The sequence below is a fragment of the Lycorma delicatula genome, chromosome 4 (genome assembly GCF_047948215.1).
Source record: "Lycorma delicatula isolate Av1 chromosome 4, ASM4794821v1, whole genome shotgun sequence".
Lineage (NCBI taxonomy): Eukaryota > Metazoa > Arthropoda > Insecta > Hemiptera > Fulgoridae > Lycorma > Lycorma delicatula.
Genome location: NC_134458.1, coordinates 67,416,731 through 67,434,367, shown reverse-complemented (window position 1 = coordinate 67,434,367; position 17,637 = coordinate 67,416,731). Strand labels below are relative to the sequence as shown.

At 29.2% G+C, this 17,637-nt stretch overlaps 1 protein-coding gene across 2 annotated transcripts in view; it reads left to right on the top strand.

Annotated features, from left to right (window-relative positions):
- Nucleotides 1-16,911, top strand: part of Hydr2 (abhydrolase domain-containing protein 2) — an 80,372-nt gene extending 63,461 nt beyond the window's left edge. For both annotated transcript variants that reach the window (XM_075363234.1, XM_075363233.1), the window contains one exon: nt 9,233-16,911. The gene's annotated coding sequence lies outside the window, so the exon portion shown is untranslated. The remainder of the gene's footprint in view (nt 1-9,232) is intronic.
- The last annotated feature ends 726 nt before the right edge of the window (nt 16,912-17,637 follow it).

Below are 17,637 nucleotides of genomic sequence, written 5' to 3'. Positions count from 1 at the left end.
GGCTAGGATTTCCACTCCTATGCCACTCCATACTCATCGATTTTGACTTGGGAGGGTAATGATGTCCCCCATGTCTCATCACATGTCACTACTGGATGCAAAAAATTATTTATTTTTTGTCAAAATCTATTCAGAGGCCTAGGCAAATTTCCTATCAGACCTGTTTCTGATTTTGGATCAAAAGTGTTGGAACCTACCTCTGGTGGGAAACTCAAGATGCTTCTAGATGATGGAGTGGGCGCTTTCATAACAGATATCCGTTTTTGAAGAAATTTCATCACCGTAAGTTGCTGATCATATTCATTGAGGTCAGGCATAAATTTAATGTTGTCATCTGTAACACTTGTCCTTTAATTCCTATGTGACTCATTTTCTACAGTTTCATGCCTTCCTTTAAATTTTTTAACTAAGTCATAGTCATCATATCCTCCAAACTGCATGCAGTCTACTTAAAATTTCGAAAGGTTTGACATCCTTGTTTATAAGAAACTTCATAATAATACATTATGCAACTGATGCTGGGATTTCTTATTCAGATATAATGCTACCGACCAGAGAAATGCAAACGCCAAGGAAGCTGGAACATCCATCGTCCGCTCCACATCCCCATCATCAATATCCCTCACTTACTCACCTCACTTATGTTTGTACACAAGCATAAAGACAAAAATCCAATTTATATTTAACTAGCCCCCATAAATTGCATTATTAAATGATATGAATGTTATTTTATAATTATAAAGAAATAAAATGGTTGTAGACTTATGCCGTAATTTTCACTATTTCAGACTTCAGTATTTCTCATAGTCCTGTGTGCAGAGAAAATAATTAAAAACAAATATTTCTCAGTCATTGCTCAACTAAATTTCAAATACTGATTTGGAAATAGGTTTTTTTAACTCTTAAGAATAAAACGACAAGATGTTATTAGAGGTATAGCTTGTCCAAGCCGAATTAGCACAGATCTGATCTAGGCAATGGTTGACTAGCTAGCGCGGGGCTATAATATGCTACTTGTGGAAGACAATATACATATGGTATAATAAATTTTACAGAATATATACAGTATAATTTTTTTTAATTTTATACTAATTTATGGTATAAATTTTGTTTAGTATTTTTTATACTTATGTTCATTCCAATCAATAAACAAATTCACATAAATTTTTTAATTATTTTTAGTCTTGTATTTATATAAAAAAATAAATTCATAGCCAAATAAAACAATACATAAATATTTAGCTAACTTATTTTTAAATACTTAACTTAAAAAAAAATTAAATGTAATTATTATCTTGAAATGTACCTTGAAATACAGTCTTTTTCTGTATTTTTATCATCGTTTTTACTAGCTTGATAATCCTTTTTTCAGTAGGACTTTTACACTTTACATTATAATGTATGTCATGAATTTTGTAACTAGCACTAGCATAATACACATAACTGAAGTAAAATATTACAAAGTTGCTGAATATATTGCACTTCATTCCCTACTGCATGTTTTCGTCTTCTTCTGACAGTTTTGATGATCTCTAGCTTCCCAAATTAATGATGACACGTTCAGTTTGTTGTTCTAGAGGTCCTTGTAGCTTGCGAGAAATCTGAGTCTTAACATAACTGCCTACCAAAAATCATATGATTCATTTTATTGTTTGTAATAATTTAATTTATAATATGAAAAATATGTATTAATATAAAATATATATATGTAAATCATTTGCAATTGCAAACATAGTATGAATTAGAATGGAATCATTAAGAAAACAAGTTAGTCTCTGAATAAATCAGGAACGATTTGTATAGAGATTCAATGTTTGAATGTTTAGAATGACACATGATTCGCTAATTATTTACACAAACGTGAATAAAGAAATATTTCTTATGTATGACACATTGCCTAGGTTAGCGTTTGGTTGTTCGCCATACCCAGAACAAAGGTTGAAGAGCATAGCGTAAACAGTAGACATCAATCTTGTGCTTGTTTAGCTTGGATATTATATACAGTTATAAAAGTATAAATAAATATAGTTTGGCCTAAACACTGATCAGTAACAACCGATTAGTCTGTATAATATTTCATAACATATCTATTTCTGCATCTAATAAAGAAATAAATTTTTAATTTAATAATATATAAACTCAGGATTAAATAATTAACTAATAAATATACGATGTGAATTTGTTTACTGATTGGAAGAAACAACAGTCGTACCATATACAAACTGTCTTTAATCAAATAGTATTATAAACCCATGCTTGTTAGGCAGCAAGATATACAGCTATGCTATTCATCAGATGTGTGCCAATTTGGCTTGGACAAGCTATACTAATATAGATAAAATAAAAAAATTATAATGAAACTTTTAGTTTCATATTCAGTTTTAAACCCTGTTATTAATTATCAAATACAAATGTTCAGTCATCAGTTCCTCCTGAAGAGAACTGTAACTTTAAAGTTATATTATTCCAGCAAACTTTATAAAATTATTAACCATTTATTTTACTTTCAGTAGTTATTTAACATGCAAAGAAAAATAAATCTGATAAAAAACTATTAAAAAGACCCTGTCAAGTGTTCAATCCAAAAATAAGTCTACAAGGTCTGTTCAGAAAATAAATAACTGAAAATTTTTAATTACTCATCAACAGAGATATTTACTGATGTGCGGTTGGCAGCATTGTGTTCCACATAACCCCTTGTGTTACTACATGTTCTTGGATTGTTGATATCTTGTTTAGTTTTTGTGTTATTGTTATTTGAGTGCAACATGTTTTAGTGTTAGTAGCGATTTTTGTAATATGTGATTTTTTGATGATTGAACTTTAGTCTCAATGTTGTAGCTGTAAACCCAGTTTTCATCTCCTGTTATGATCCTTTGCATGAATGTTTCATTGTCATGGCTTGTTCAAGAAGTTGCCAACAAATGTCCACTCAATGTTTTTTTTCTTGTTCCATCATCAAACTAAGAACAAACTTTGCTGTAACTCAATCCATATTCAATTTTTCAGTCAAAATGTCATGGCATTACCCAATCAAGATGCTAACCTTTTCTGCAAGTTCTCGTGACAGTCAATCAGCAATTTACACCATATCGTTGATTTTCTGAATGTGGATGTCATCAGTTGAAGTTGAAGGCCTTTCTGGTTGAGGCTCATCTTCAATTCACTGACAGCCACTTTTAAATTGTGAAAACCATTTGTAACATTGCGTACGATCCAGAGCATCATCTCCATAAGTTTGTTTCAAAAGTTGAAATGTTTCTGTGAAAATTTTCCCCCGTTTCAAACAAATTTTACATTGCATTGTTGCTCCAGAAAATCACATATTACAAAGATCACTGCTAACACTTAAGCACGTTGCACTCAAATAACAATAACACATAAGATAAATGAGATATCAACAATCCAAGAACATCTGGTTACAGAGCAGGGTATGCAGAACACAATGCTGCCAACCGCATGCCACTAAATATCTCCATTGGCGCATACTTAAAAATGTCGGTTATTTTCTGAACAGACCTCATATAATTAGACACTATAACCTTTGTTAAAAATAAGGTTATATATTAACAAATTTTAAAAATTATTTCATGTTTTTATAATACTCATTTATTGTAAAACCAATTATTGGTATTTTTGAAAATTATACAATTCCAGTATTTTCATAATTATTAATTTATCAAAAATGTATTTTGAAAATTAGAAAAATAAAATTCATTTTTACTTACTGCACAAGTTCACATTATAACTGTGGATTTGGTTGAGGTGCCTAAAATTGCATGACAAATTGTGCCCAGTGCATGGTAGCCCTAAATTTTAGCAACAGTTTGTTAACATTAAATTTTAATATAGATATTCTACTTATTTTTTAAATTAATAATTAAATTTCAGTAAACTTTATAATTAAATTTTATATCATGAAATATTTATACATTTATTAACCCTTTACCCTCCAGTTATGAAATCAAAGTGACATTGGGTCTCCATTTTTTAATCACTTAGTTCCCTGTCAGCTATTAATTAAATTTATGGTTGGTTCCCTAATGTATATGGTAAAATTACTTATATCAAAAAAATGAAAAATTTTTTACAAAAACCTTTATGTAATCAAAATATAGGACTTCATGTCAATTACGATAATTTTGGAAACTTATTTTGGTGAATTTGGGGAAATTATAGTCATTTGATAGATTTCACAATGACTGAAAAACAGCACGGACATTAGGAGTAGGCTTACCTTGGGGTTTATTTATTTCATCAACATTACCTTTACTTTCACTATAATTGTCCAAAATAGCATTATAATTTTTATAACTTCAAAATTATAATCAGGATCTTCATCGATATTATCATTAAACTCATTTTCAATATCAGAATCAGTTAAAAAACTACTAGAACGACCGGTGAATGCCATGCCAACTCATAGAATACATAACTCCACTTCGAGGACATAATTAAGTGTAAAACAATCTATTTTTGATTCTTTCAATATTGAATGTCAATATCACATGGGTTTTACCATCTTACAAACAAATGTAAGTTTGTTTTTAAATCTCTGTGCGTAGCTGCAGTTTGTTTAAAAATGTCAGTCTGTACTTGACAGAGGAGTATGGCATGTAAATTTCATTGTCAAATTATACCCGATAAACAAGCAGTACTAGTAAATTATGTCAAACTGTATTCAACAAAAGATTGCAAAGGGTTAACACGGCTCCATCTAACAGAAATACATTATTTTTTGCAATATACCTAGATGTAATATGTTAGTCTTTATAAAAAAATTACACTCGTAAAAATTTTTTTTTTTGTCTTCAGTCATTTGACTGGTTTGATGCAGCTCTCCAAGATTCCCTATCTAGTGCTAGTCGTTTCATTTCAGTATACCCTCTACATCCTACATCCCTAACAATTTGTTTTACATATTCCAAATGTGGCCTGCCTACACAATTTTTTCCTTCTACCTGTCGTTCCAATATTAAAGCGACTATTCCAGGATGCCTTAGTATGTGGCCTATAAGTCTGTCTCTTCTTTTAACTATATTTTTCCAAATGCTTCTTTCTTCATCTATTTGCCGCAATACCTCTTCATTTGTCACTTTATCCACTCATCTGATTTTTAACATTCTCCTATAGCACCACATTTCAAAAGCTTCTAATCTTTTCTTCTCAGATACTCCGATTGTCCAAGTTTCACTTCCATATAAAGCGACACTCCAAACATATACTTTCAAAAATCTTTTCCTGACATTTAAATTAATTTTAGATGTAAACAAATTATATTTCTTACTGAAGGCTCGTTTCGCTTGTGCTATTCGGCATTTTATATCACTCCTGCTTCGTCCATCTTTAGTAATTCTACTTCCCAAATAACAAAATTCTTCTACCTCCATAATCTTTTCTCCTCCTATTTTCACATTCAGTGGTCCATCTTTGTTAATTCTATTACATTTCATTACTTTTGCTTTGTTCTTGTTTATTTTCATGCGATAGTTCTTGCGTAGGACTTCATCTATGCTGTTCATTGTTTCTTCTAAATCCTTTTTATTCTCGGCTAGAATTACTGTATCATCAGCAAATCGTAACATCTTTATCTTTTCACCTTGTACTGTTACTCCGAATCTAAATTGTTCTTTAACATCATTAACTGCTAGTTCCATGTAAAGATTAAAAAGTAACGGAGATAGGGAACATCCTTGTCGGACTCCCTTTCTTATTACAGCTTCTTTCTTATGTTCTTCAATTATTACTGTTGCTGTTTGGTTCCTGTACATCTTAGCAATTGTTCTTCTATCTCTGTATTTGAACCCTAATTTTTTTTAAAATGCTGAACATTTTATTCCAGTCTACGTTATCGAATGCCTTTTCTAGGTCTATAAACGCCAAGTATGTTGGTTTGTTTTTCTTTAATCTTCCTTCTACTATTAATCTGAAGCCTAAAATTGCTTCCCTTGTCCCTATACTTTTCCTGAAACCAAATTGGTCTTCTCCTAACACTTCTTCCACTCTCCTCTCAATTCTTCTGTATAGAATTCTAGTTAAGATTTTTGATGCATGACTAGTTAAACTAATTGTTCTGTATTCTTCACATTTATCTGCCCCTGCTTTCTTTGGTATCATGACTATAACACTTTTTTTGAAGTCTGACGGAAATTCCCCTTTTTCATAAATATTACACACCAGTTTGTATAATCTATCAATCGCTTCCTCATCTGTACTGTACAGTAATTCTACAGGTATTCCGTCTATTCCAGGAGCCTTTCTGCCATTTAAATCTTTTAATGCTCTCTTAAATTCAGATCTCAATATTGTTTCTCCCATTTCATCCTCCTCAACTTCCTCTTCTTCCTCTATAACACCAATTTCTAATTCATTTCCTTCGTATAACTCTTCAATATATTCCACCCATCTATCGACTTTACCTTTCGTATTATATATTGGTGTACCATCTTTGTTTAACACATTATTAGATTTTAATTTATGTACCCCAAAATTTTCCTTAACTTTCCTGTATGCTCTGTCTATTGTACCAATGTTCATTTCTCTTTCCACTTCTGAACACTTTTCTTTAATCCACTTTTCTTTCGCCAGTTTGCACTTCCTGTTTATAGCATTTCTTAATTGCCGATAGTTCCTTTTACTTTCTTCATCACTAGCATTCTTATATTTTCTACGTTCATCCATCAGCTGCAATATATCGTCTGAAACCCAAGGTTTTCTATCAGTTCTCTTTATTCCGCCTAAGTTTGCTTTTGCTGATTTAAGAATTTCCTTTTTAACATTCTCCCATTCTTCTTCTACATTTTCTACCTTATCTTTTTTACTCAGACCTCTTGCGATGTCCTCCTCAAAAATCTTCTTTACCTCCTCTTCCTCAAGCTTCTCTAAATTCCACCGATTCATCTGACACCTTTTCTTCAGGTTTTTAAATCCCAATCTACATTTCATTATCACCAAATTATTGGTCGCTATCAATGTCTGCTCCAGGGTAAGTTTTGCAGTCAACGAGTTGATTTCTAAATCTTTGCTTAACCATGATATAATCTATCTGATACCTTGCAGTATCGCCTGGCTTTTTCCAAGTGTATTTTCTTCTATTATGATTTTTAAATTGGGTGTTGGCAATTACTAAATTATACTTCGTGCAAAACTCTATGAGTCGGTCCCCTCTTTCATTCCTTTTGCCCAGCCCGTATTCACCCACTTTATTTCCTTCCTTGCCTTTTCCAATGCTTGCATTCCAATCTCCAACTATTATTAAATTTATCATCTCCTTTTACGTGTTTAATTGCTTCATCAATCTCTTCGTATACACACTCTACCTCATCATCATCATGGGCACTTGTAGGCATATAGACGTTAACAATCGTTGTCAGTTTAGGTTTTGATTTTATCCTTATTACAATGATTCTATCGCTATGCATTTTGAAATACTCTACTCTCTTCCCTATCTTCTTGTTCATTATGAAACCTACTCCTGGCTGCCCATTATTTGGAGCTGAGTTAATTATTCTTAAATCACCTGACCAAAAGTCACCTTCCTCTTCCCACCGAACCTCACTAATTCCTACTACATCCACATTTATCCTATCCATTTCCCTTTTTAAATTTTCTAGCCTACCAACCTTTTTTAAACTTCTAGCATTCCACGCTCCGACACGTAGAATGTTATTTTTTAATTTTCTGGTGACCCCTTCCTTCCTTCCGGGTGGTGGAGCCCCCACCCGGAGATCCGAACGGGGGACAAGTTTACCTCCAGAATATTTTGCCAAGGAAGGCACCTCCATCATTGCTATATGAAAATGCAGAGAGCCACATTTTCTTGGAAAAAAAGCAGCTGTAGTTTTCCATTGCTTTCAGCTGCACAGTACTCAGAGGACCGAGTGATGTTGATATGGCCGTTTAAGTCATTCTGACTCACGCCCCTAACAACTACTGAAAGAGCTGCTGCCCTCTTTCAGGAATCATTCCTTAGTCTGGCTCTCAACAGATACCTCTCCGATATGGTTGCACCTTCGGTCCAGCTACTCTGTATCCCTGAGCACTCAAGCCCCCTCACCAATGGCAAGGTCTCATGATTCATAGAGGAGGACGTAAAAATAATAAAAGTAAAACAAATAACATGTCATTGAATTTTAATTTTGTTTTCCCATAATTTAAATTGCTATCACAATATTACTTTTAAAGAATAATGTTATAATTCAAATTTGTATTCTTATGTGTATAACATACATACAACACAAACACCCTTAGAAAGTAGATTATAGTAAATCAAATAAATGAATAAATCAGTATTAATACTTCTTTACCAATTTCTTTCTGAAACCTCTTAACATTTCCCTTAAAATCCCTATTAAAATGTCCCATTTTCTTTTTCATTTAACCATTTTATTATAATGCATTGACTTGTCAAAGTCTCACTTTTGAACCATGTTATGCAAATACTCTCAAACCGTACGCTCCGCACGTACCCTAAAAGAATGGATAATATTTTCACCTCCTCAAATGTTACAAAAGGAATATATCCATTAATGTTCCTTTCTTCTTGGTTAAAGGTTGAAATTAAATAAACTGCCACCCATTCATAAAATTAAACGGGTTTTATAGAAAATTAAGTTGCGTGAATAATTATTGTCATGAATAGTCCAATTCAGTTGATTATAAATGGATAAAAGAAAATTGATATCTGTGAATGTATTTTGTTAAATGATAGTCTAAATTACAGAATAGAACCCATTTCATTGTATCATTTACTTACCTTACCTAATAGATGAAAATCATATGAAGCAGCAGTAATAAAAAAGTTTGCTGTGTAATGTACTGTACACCACACTAATATAAGTCACAGTCTAACTGTCTTCCTAGCAAACTCATATTATCATTTAATGATAAAGATCAAAATTTTTTTCATTAACTAAGCTATAATAAACTTTTTTCAGCCTCTCTTTCTTTGAACTGTGGACTCTCCAAATAGCAGACGTCGATAATGTATGCTATTCAGAGATTTCACTGTTCATGCAATTAGAAACATTAAAATTAATTACAAAAGGTAATTAATCTTGTGTCCCTTCTACTCACCTGAGACACTACATGTCAATATATACTGTCTCTTCTAGTAATATCACTTACCTGGATGAATATTATTATTAATATTTTTAATAATTTTGGTGGAAAAAATACATTTAGAGAACAGGTGTTAAAAACATTTATTTATATTTTTTATTGACTTTTTCAGATTGGAATGGAAGAAGGCTTAAAAATAACAATGGCCATGTATGAATAAGTGAATTTAAATAACTTCAGTGGAAATAAAACAAAGTGAATGTGATTTTGTAAGATGTATGATATTATATATATATATATAAAAAAAAAAAAAAACAGTGTCTGAACAAATGCCAAGTTTTTTTTAAAGTTGTTATTTTTTTCTTATTATTTACTTTTTGCTTTGTAGTGTAAATACAAGATGAGTCTCTTCTATTATTGTAATCATCATTTGTTATAGGCTTATTAATGTTAGTTGAAAATTGTTTTATTTATTTATACAGGTACCCCTTAAGTTAATTTTCTTTATAACATTCCTGTTTTATAACATAATAATTTATTTTTATATATTCTTTGAAAATTATATCGACATTAAAATCATTTCATTAATTTCACAATTTGAAATCAAAAAAAACTTATTTTTTAATTTCCATTAGTGATCAGTACAAATTTTTTTTCTCCCAAAAGTAATATAATATTAGTATTTGTTCTCTAAGGTAGAAGAATGAAAATGCCATTTTTTATTCCATGAATTTGTTGATGAGTGTATGTGATGCGAATAGTATATCAATTTTTTTTTTAAACAAAGAAAATATTTTGTTTTCTCTTTAATGATAATTAAGAGTAAAAATGCGAAATTTTTTTATAGAAACATATTTTTTTGGTATTTTAGGTTTTCCTAAAATTAGGTTTTATATCATAAGACTGATAGGTATAATTTTATTTTATCTTTGTATAATTTTCAGTAGTTGATAAATTTATTTTATTTGTCCATCAGCTGATTTATAAAAAAAAATCTGTTTCCTTCATTGTAGGGTTATTTTTTAATTTTATATATAGACATATGATTTTGTTATTCCAGGTTATTAATTTCATTGTAATAAGTGTAATTTGTAAACAATTCAGATCATGAAATTATACTACTGTTACTGAATTTTTATTTACTTTGCACAATTTAAGCTACAGTGATTGCTTTTTCAATATTAAATTAATTCATATTGAAATTATAGCTGTTCATTGCCAAATCAGATGATTTTCTTTTTTAAAAAAGAAGAAAAAATCTCTTATTTGTTTCTGTTATTGATACATTAATAATGCATTCATACTTTTGGTGTATTAAGTATTAATATTTCTCCCTGTTCTAATGAATTGCTTTTAGTGGAAAAAGGTTATCTTTTCTGATGATTAATAATCCATAATGGTAAACTTTATTACACCTTTGTGTATTAACTCTTAATAATAATATGTACATTTTACCAAACTTTTTCTATTTTGTTAAATTCTTGTGTGACTTGAAAGAGTACTTGTAATTTTTTGTCACGGTGGATTATGCATAAATAATGAAATTAAACTAATTAATAAGAATGCAGAACTTTTCACAGAAGATGAACTCTGAACCCGAACCTAGTGGCTAGCATACCAATTACTATATCGATGTTCAAGGGTTCTATGGTAAAGTACTTTGTTTCAGTATTGTTATTATTGCTTATTATAATACAGCAAATACTGAAACTAAATGGAATCAGAAATTCTAATCTTCTATAGTAAACTCTAATACTCTCAAATTTGTTATTGATCTTTTGTTTATCTGTTATAATAGATAACAAATTTAAAAAACTAATTTACCAGGTTACTTCTAAAAGAAAAAAACAGCTCGAAATAAAATTGTTATGAGTTCACAAGCCATAAATGATCGCACAAAAAAATTGTTTTTAATTAATTGTATTTTTTATTTAAGTTAATATAAAAACACTGTTGTTCTGTTCAAGAATTAGTAGGATTAAGAATTTGTTTGCATTAAAAACCCAGATTTATAGTATAGTAATCCTTGTTTAACTGATATAATTTATATAATTTTGACTCAATTATCCAAAAGCAAAGTTAATTATTGATTTTAAATCTTTTTTTATAATCCACTAACAATCTCGTTTAATAAATATATTAATTTGAAAACTATATATAAATGTTATAACACTTGTTTTTTTTAAGTATTTGTAATAATTGTACTAAAAATTTGCTCATTGTTATTTATATCTTTGCATTTTTATCTGGCAACCTTACTGTAAATTATTCACAATTACTTAAGTAATTTATAAAGATATTTTGTTTCCTTTTTTTCTTCAAAAATGTTTCATATTTTTCTAAGAAAACAGAGTGATAGAGAGATTTTGTAATACAATTTGTCAGCTGTTAAATAACAGATCGTATAATGATAAATATAAAATTTCTTACTTTTAGGGAAAAAGATTTTTAGTAATCATAATTTGGTTAATTGAGGGTGTGCTATGTTACACTGCCTACCAAATTCCCAGTTATTCAGATATATTGTTGTACCTTCTGCTCACTTAAATATATTAAAAAAAAATCTTTTTATTAACAAAAAAGTTATTTTAAACACATTTAAAATAATTATTGTTCATAGTACATCGTTCATTCATTCAACCATCCACCAATCCATTGTACATTTATATTAATTTTATAATCAATAAATGTAGTAAAAATATCAAAATTTATATTTTCTTATTATGATTATAGGAGTAGTTATTTTTAATTACTTTTAAAAGTAATATTAATAGTGTGTTTTATTTTATAACCGGTGTAATGTTCCTAAGTACTGATTTCTTTCTTTTTCTTTCAACTTTGTACTTATAAATAAATCCAGACCATAAGGGTTACTTGTATATTTTAATTTTAGTTCCTTAATATGTTTGTTAATGAAAGTATTAATATAGTTTTTCTTGAACCTTTTTATTTAGACAAATTGATTAATATATTTATTTATTTAAGTAACTTGGGCTATGAATTATTAAAAATACTGTCATTCCAAAATTTTATTTATATCATTTTGTTTTTAACCGATTAATTACTCTTCTTTAATGTGATAACAGTATTTAACAATATTTATTTGTTATTATTTTTCTTTTTCATTTAATTAATCAGTAGAACGTCATTTTATAACTGAATTAATTACTTTTTTCTTAATTTACTGGTCTTGTATAAATTTAGATAGTTATGAGTGCCAGTTTCATATTATTGTATAATAATTAGTCGAATAAGCTGAATACTGTGTAATTCATATTATTAATTTGTGTTTTATTATTAATAATATTGCGAGATAGTTTGGACGTTGTTAACCAAAGAATTTTGTTAGCAGAGACTAGTTTAGATATTCATTATCGTAAATAGATATTCATTTGTTATTTATTTAAATGCATTTTTTGTATCTAAAGTTTAAATGTATCCAAAATCTCCTGGAATATAGCGATAAAGAATTTTACGGTTACCAGAAGTTGTGATCCTCATTATTTTCTTCATAAGTTACCTTCTTGAATGTTAATGTCATTATTCATTTTTTACTTTAATTGCTCAAGGATCTTCTGTTTAGTTACAGAACATATGTGCATCACGATCTGTTTTTTTTTTTTTTTTTTTGTTAGTTACAAATGCCAATAACAAAAACATAAATAAATTACATTTACAAAAAACTAATGATGCCTTTTACAAATTTAATTGTAAATGTAAATTACAGATTTATTAAATTTCAGATATCTACTAGAACTGGTGTATGTAACATCCCTTGATTATCCTTACTTCACACAAATTAATTTTCCAGAATCCCTGAGAAAATAAGAAACTTCAGACACCTGTAACAAGTATGGTAGAAATATCTGGTCGTTAGGTAATGTAGTTTACAGTTTCCCTGGGATTGAATTTATTTTATTCATCTAAATAAGTAAGTCTGGTACTGTTTGTAAGTTTATACAAGGGTAAATCAAATATAAACAGGATTTTATGTAAAAAATAGGCGAATATAATTTATTTTTCTACACAGTTTCATGCTTTAGAAATACATTTTTCCCAGAGAGAAGGAAGGTTTTTTATCGCAGCATCGTAGAATGAAGCTGGTTGTGTCGGGAGCCAATTCCTCATGAATCCCTTCTCATCCTTGTCATCTTCAAATCGTTGCCCTCCAAGAGCTTCTTTAAGTGGCCCAAACAAATGAAAATCGCAGGATGATAGGTCTGGCTGTAGGGAGGATGATCAAGTCGAGTCTAGTGCATTTCTTCTAGTTTTGAGACCATTAGAACTGCAGTATGGGGCCTGGCATTGTCATGGAGAGGATGGCCTCTCAAATTGGTTGGTCTTGTCTTTTGTGGCAGTATGTAGCCCTCACATTGTTAAACAGCTCAAAGTAGTAAGCAGCATTGATTGTGTGTCATTCATGCAAAAAATCAATGACCAAAATGAAAGAACCTTGCCAGCTGACAGTCGAGTCTTGGCTTTCACTGAAGCTGCCTCCCTTCACGACTCCATACTGGCTTGTTTGACTGGGGAGTGTAGTGGTGGACCCAGATTTCATCACAGGTGACGATCCGACTCAAAAATGCATCACCTTCTGTTGCAAACCTTGCTGTAAGCCTTTGACACCTTCAAACGTCTCAACTTCTGATCTGCAGTCAAAAGACGAGGGACCCATCTGGCACACACTTTACAGAACTGTAGGTCGTTTGTGATGATCACTTAACAGCTCCCATAACTTATTTCGACCTGTTATGCAATTTTGGATACTCTCACCTGTTGATCGTCTTCAAGACTGTCTCAAACTGCATGAATATTTCCATCTGTAATGCTGGTCCGAGGATGGCGATCATGTTCCTGATTTTCCACTCATTCTCGTCCTGCCTTGAACTCTTTATACCAGGCAAACACACAAGTCCTTGACAATGTTTGGTCCCCAAACTGTGCAGTCAATCTCCTGAAAATTTCTGTTGCTTGAACTCTTTTACGAGCAAGAAATTTTATAATTATGCATTGCGTAGTGGAGGGGTGCACCTGTTGCTTCGACATTGTGAGCAGTGCTGATGAATTGGTTGAGAGTGTGGAATGGCCAGCTCTCCCCACTCCTAATGACCTCACCCAAGTATACGAGAAGCGCGGGCCCAGTCCTACCAACTATAGATGCCCAGGAACAAAAATCTTGTTTATATTTGATTTACCCTTGTACATATTTCCCACATTTTTTAATGATTATCATAAAAGAAGAAAGTTGTTTATCTTGTTGGTTTTTCTTTCAATTTCCTTACAGAATGTCTGAAAGTTCCTGTACCCTTAAAACAGATTAATAAATTGTATAGGTTTAGTCAAATTTAATAAACACAAGTCTTCTAAAGTCAGTACTTCAGGACACAGTTATATTTTTAAAAGTATAAATTATAATATAGGTTTTGTTTTTTCTTATTACTTTGTTTTCTAGTTATTTGTTTATAAATGACTAATTAACTAATGTTGTGGGTTTTTTATGGTATGAATGTCTAATAACTTAACAATTTTAATTAATTCGAAAGGTGTGAGATTTCATATCATGCCCTTTGACTTGATAAGTCCTCATTGCGCTGAAGTTTACTTGTATTAAATGATGCACCGGCTAAATGATTTATTTACTATTATTATAAAAATGTCCTAATGTACTTGTAAGAAGATTAAGGTTGATAGTAGCTGTAATAAATAAATTTTTAGCATTTTTTTCTGTTCAGCAGCTTTTTAACTGTACATTAGATTTATTTGTTTGTTTGTTCTATTCTTTAAGCTACTTTTTCTTCTCTGTATCTCAAAATTAAAAGTCACTTGAAGAAACAAACATCCGTAATTTGAAGATTCAAGTGTTATGAATATGGATAATGATATATATATATATATACATATATATATAGATTTACTTACACTTGGGCATGAACTTAGAGCTATTGGTAGTAATTAAAAAATAATATATAATGTTCCTTTATCACTACCGTCCGGCAAGCTTCAGTTGTTACTCTGTGTAATATTAAGATTTCTGTATTATATTTCAATAATTTTGTAAGTTTTTTCTTTTTTTTAACTACCAGTGACTTAAGTAGATAAAAATAAATGAATGTGCTAAAGTGTGCTATTTCAGCAATTAATATTGTTTGTTTTTTGTTTTTTTAAGCATTGTAATGATTTGTTTTCTTTTGATTAATAATTTGATGTAATGTCACTTAACGACTGTCTTTCTATATCTTTTTCTTATTTGTATTGATATTCTGGATTACTGTTTTAATATTGTTATTTGTAATAACTGAATTTAATTTAGTTAATATGCAGTATATCTATTACTTTAATGAGATTTATTGTATGTTATATGAATTAAATTTTGTCAGTTTCATTTCTAATTATATCCTCAAAGCCCTGAAACCAATTTATATTTTAGCATATAAAATAAAGTCAAGATTATTTTTTTAAATTTATTTATATTTGTGTGATTTCAGGGCCACATTACTGTTGAATTCAATTCAAGTTTATTTCCTCAAATTACTAAATACAAATTAGATAAATTTATTTTTTCTGTAGGTTTAAATGAATTTGTTTCGGTTCATTTGCAATTTTTTTTAGCAATTTTTATCATAAGACTGTTTTTTTAACCATTGAATCAGATTCATTCACTGCCAGGGGAAGAGAATAGTGAGGAGAAATGTGATTGATTTCTTTAGAATATATATGGAGCAGTGCCAAAAAGCAGTATTTTATTTACATAGTAATTTTTTTTTCACACTGGAAAATTCCCAGTTTCTCATTTCTGGATTTACCTGTGAAAATTTACATAGAGGAAATTATCTATTTAACAAATTTTTTTATTGTTGTGATATAATTTTTACAGTATTTTTAGAGTTGAAATATATTTTGTTATATTGTTTTTCTCTCAATTGAGAATCTATATTCTTACTTTACATGTGGAACATTAAATTTAGAAACTGATTCAAAAAGAAAAAAGAGTAGAAGTTTAAGTTTAATTGTTAAGGAAGAAATTATGTTTACAGTCACTAGTTACCAAGAAATAATCTGTTTAAAAAATATGCTAAATAAGATAAAAACTAAACTAGCTAAATATCATTTCCAAATAAATTTAGTGTCAAAATCAACATAATAAATCAAGAAATTGTTTTTTAAAATGTAACACTAATAAAAATTGTAAATTTAAATATTACTGTGGTTTTAACAATATTTTGTTTGTACAAACTTTAAAGTATTTATCAACAAGGAATTGAAGAAAACTAAATTTTTTGATTATAAAACATATGCATCAAAATGTTATGCATCTTACATATAACAAATATACCTTTATTACTTAAAATATCACAATTTTTAGTAATGTTCTATATACTGTTAATTATTGTTATTACAAGCTAAGAACAGTGTTGTGTTAGCTATTTCTAATTTTAGTCAGGATAGTATTACATTAAATTTCTTAATTTATATAAATCTTTTTCAGGAAGTTAACCATTAAATTTAATATCTTCTAATTATACTGTAAGCATTTTATTTATCATGCATTCATTTTATTATGGAAATTATTGAGCATTGTTCCTTTGCATTTACATGCTCGCTCTGGTTAATACTGACTTTTACCTGACTCTAATGGAAACTTCTCAAAATGCAAAATTTTGTGAGTACAGTTGCATACTGATTTAACTCGGCTTTAACACTACAACAATAATGACTTGGTTAAATTGTATATTAAGATATATTAATTTATTTTTGCCAGTTTTAAATGTAATGTTCCTTTGTAAAGTTAATTTATTTATAATAAAATTTATTATTAATAAATAAGTCTTTGAAATGTGTTAAATAACTGAATATATAATTATTTATTTAAAATTTTTGTTTACTCTTTTATTTACTCGTGAATGTTTGATTGATGAAAGTCATACACTTTGAAATAAGTATTTTATCTCTATCTCATTTTTTTTAAATTTCTTTAATAAGCAAGTTTGGGTTGTAAATTCAATCTTTCCACTATGTGAACTTCAAGTTGAAAATCCATATTAATAACTAAACAGAACAGATAGGACTAATCAAGATTTTGTGTAAGTTTCATACAGTCTGTTTTGTTTCTGTTACAGAAGAAAAACTTTGTACAAGAAATGTTAAATAAACACCTCTAAACGTTTTTCCAATTCATAGTAATAAAAGACATATTAAATGATCAGTTATGAATGGTAATCTTCTTCCTTTAACTCAGATTTAAAATAGCCATCTTATAAATTGTTGAATTTGATGTCATAATTTATGATGCCAATCAATGTTTAAACATGTATTTCCATGTCTTCCTATGTAACCAAACCATATCGTTATAAAGTTTTATTTTTTACTATTGTATGATGTTATTAAACCCTGTTGGTTTTTTTTTTTTAATTTTATTGTTTTAATCTTTTTTTTTATTATGCAGATTTTTATATTTTTTATAATGTTAAAAGTTGCTTATATGGATATTTCATTGTTAACCTGCAAACTGTATCTACAAAAAAGAACATTGATTATGTTATCTTTAATATAAAGTCGTCACTTAAACATGATATATTT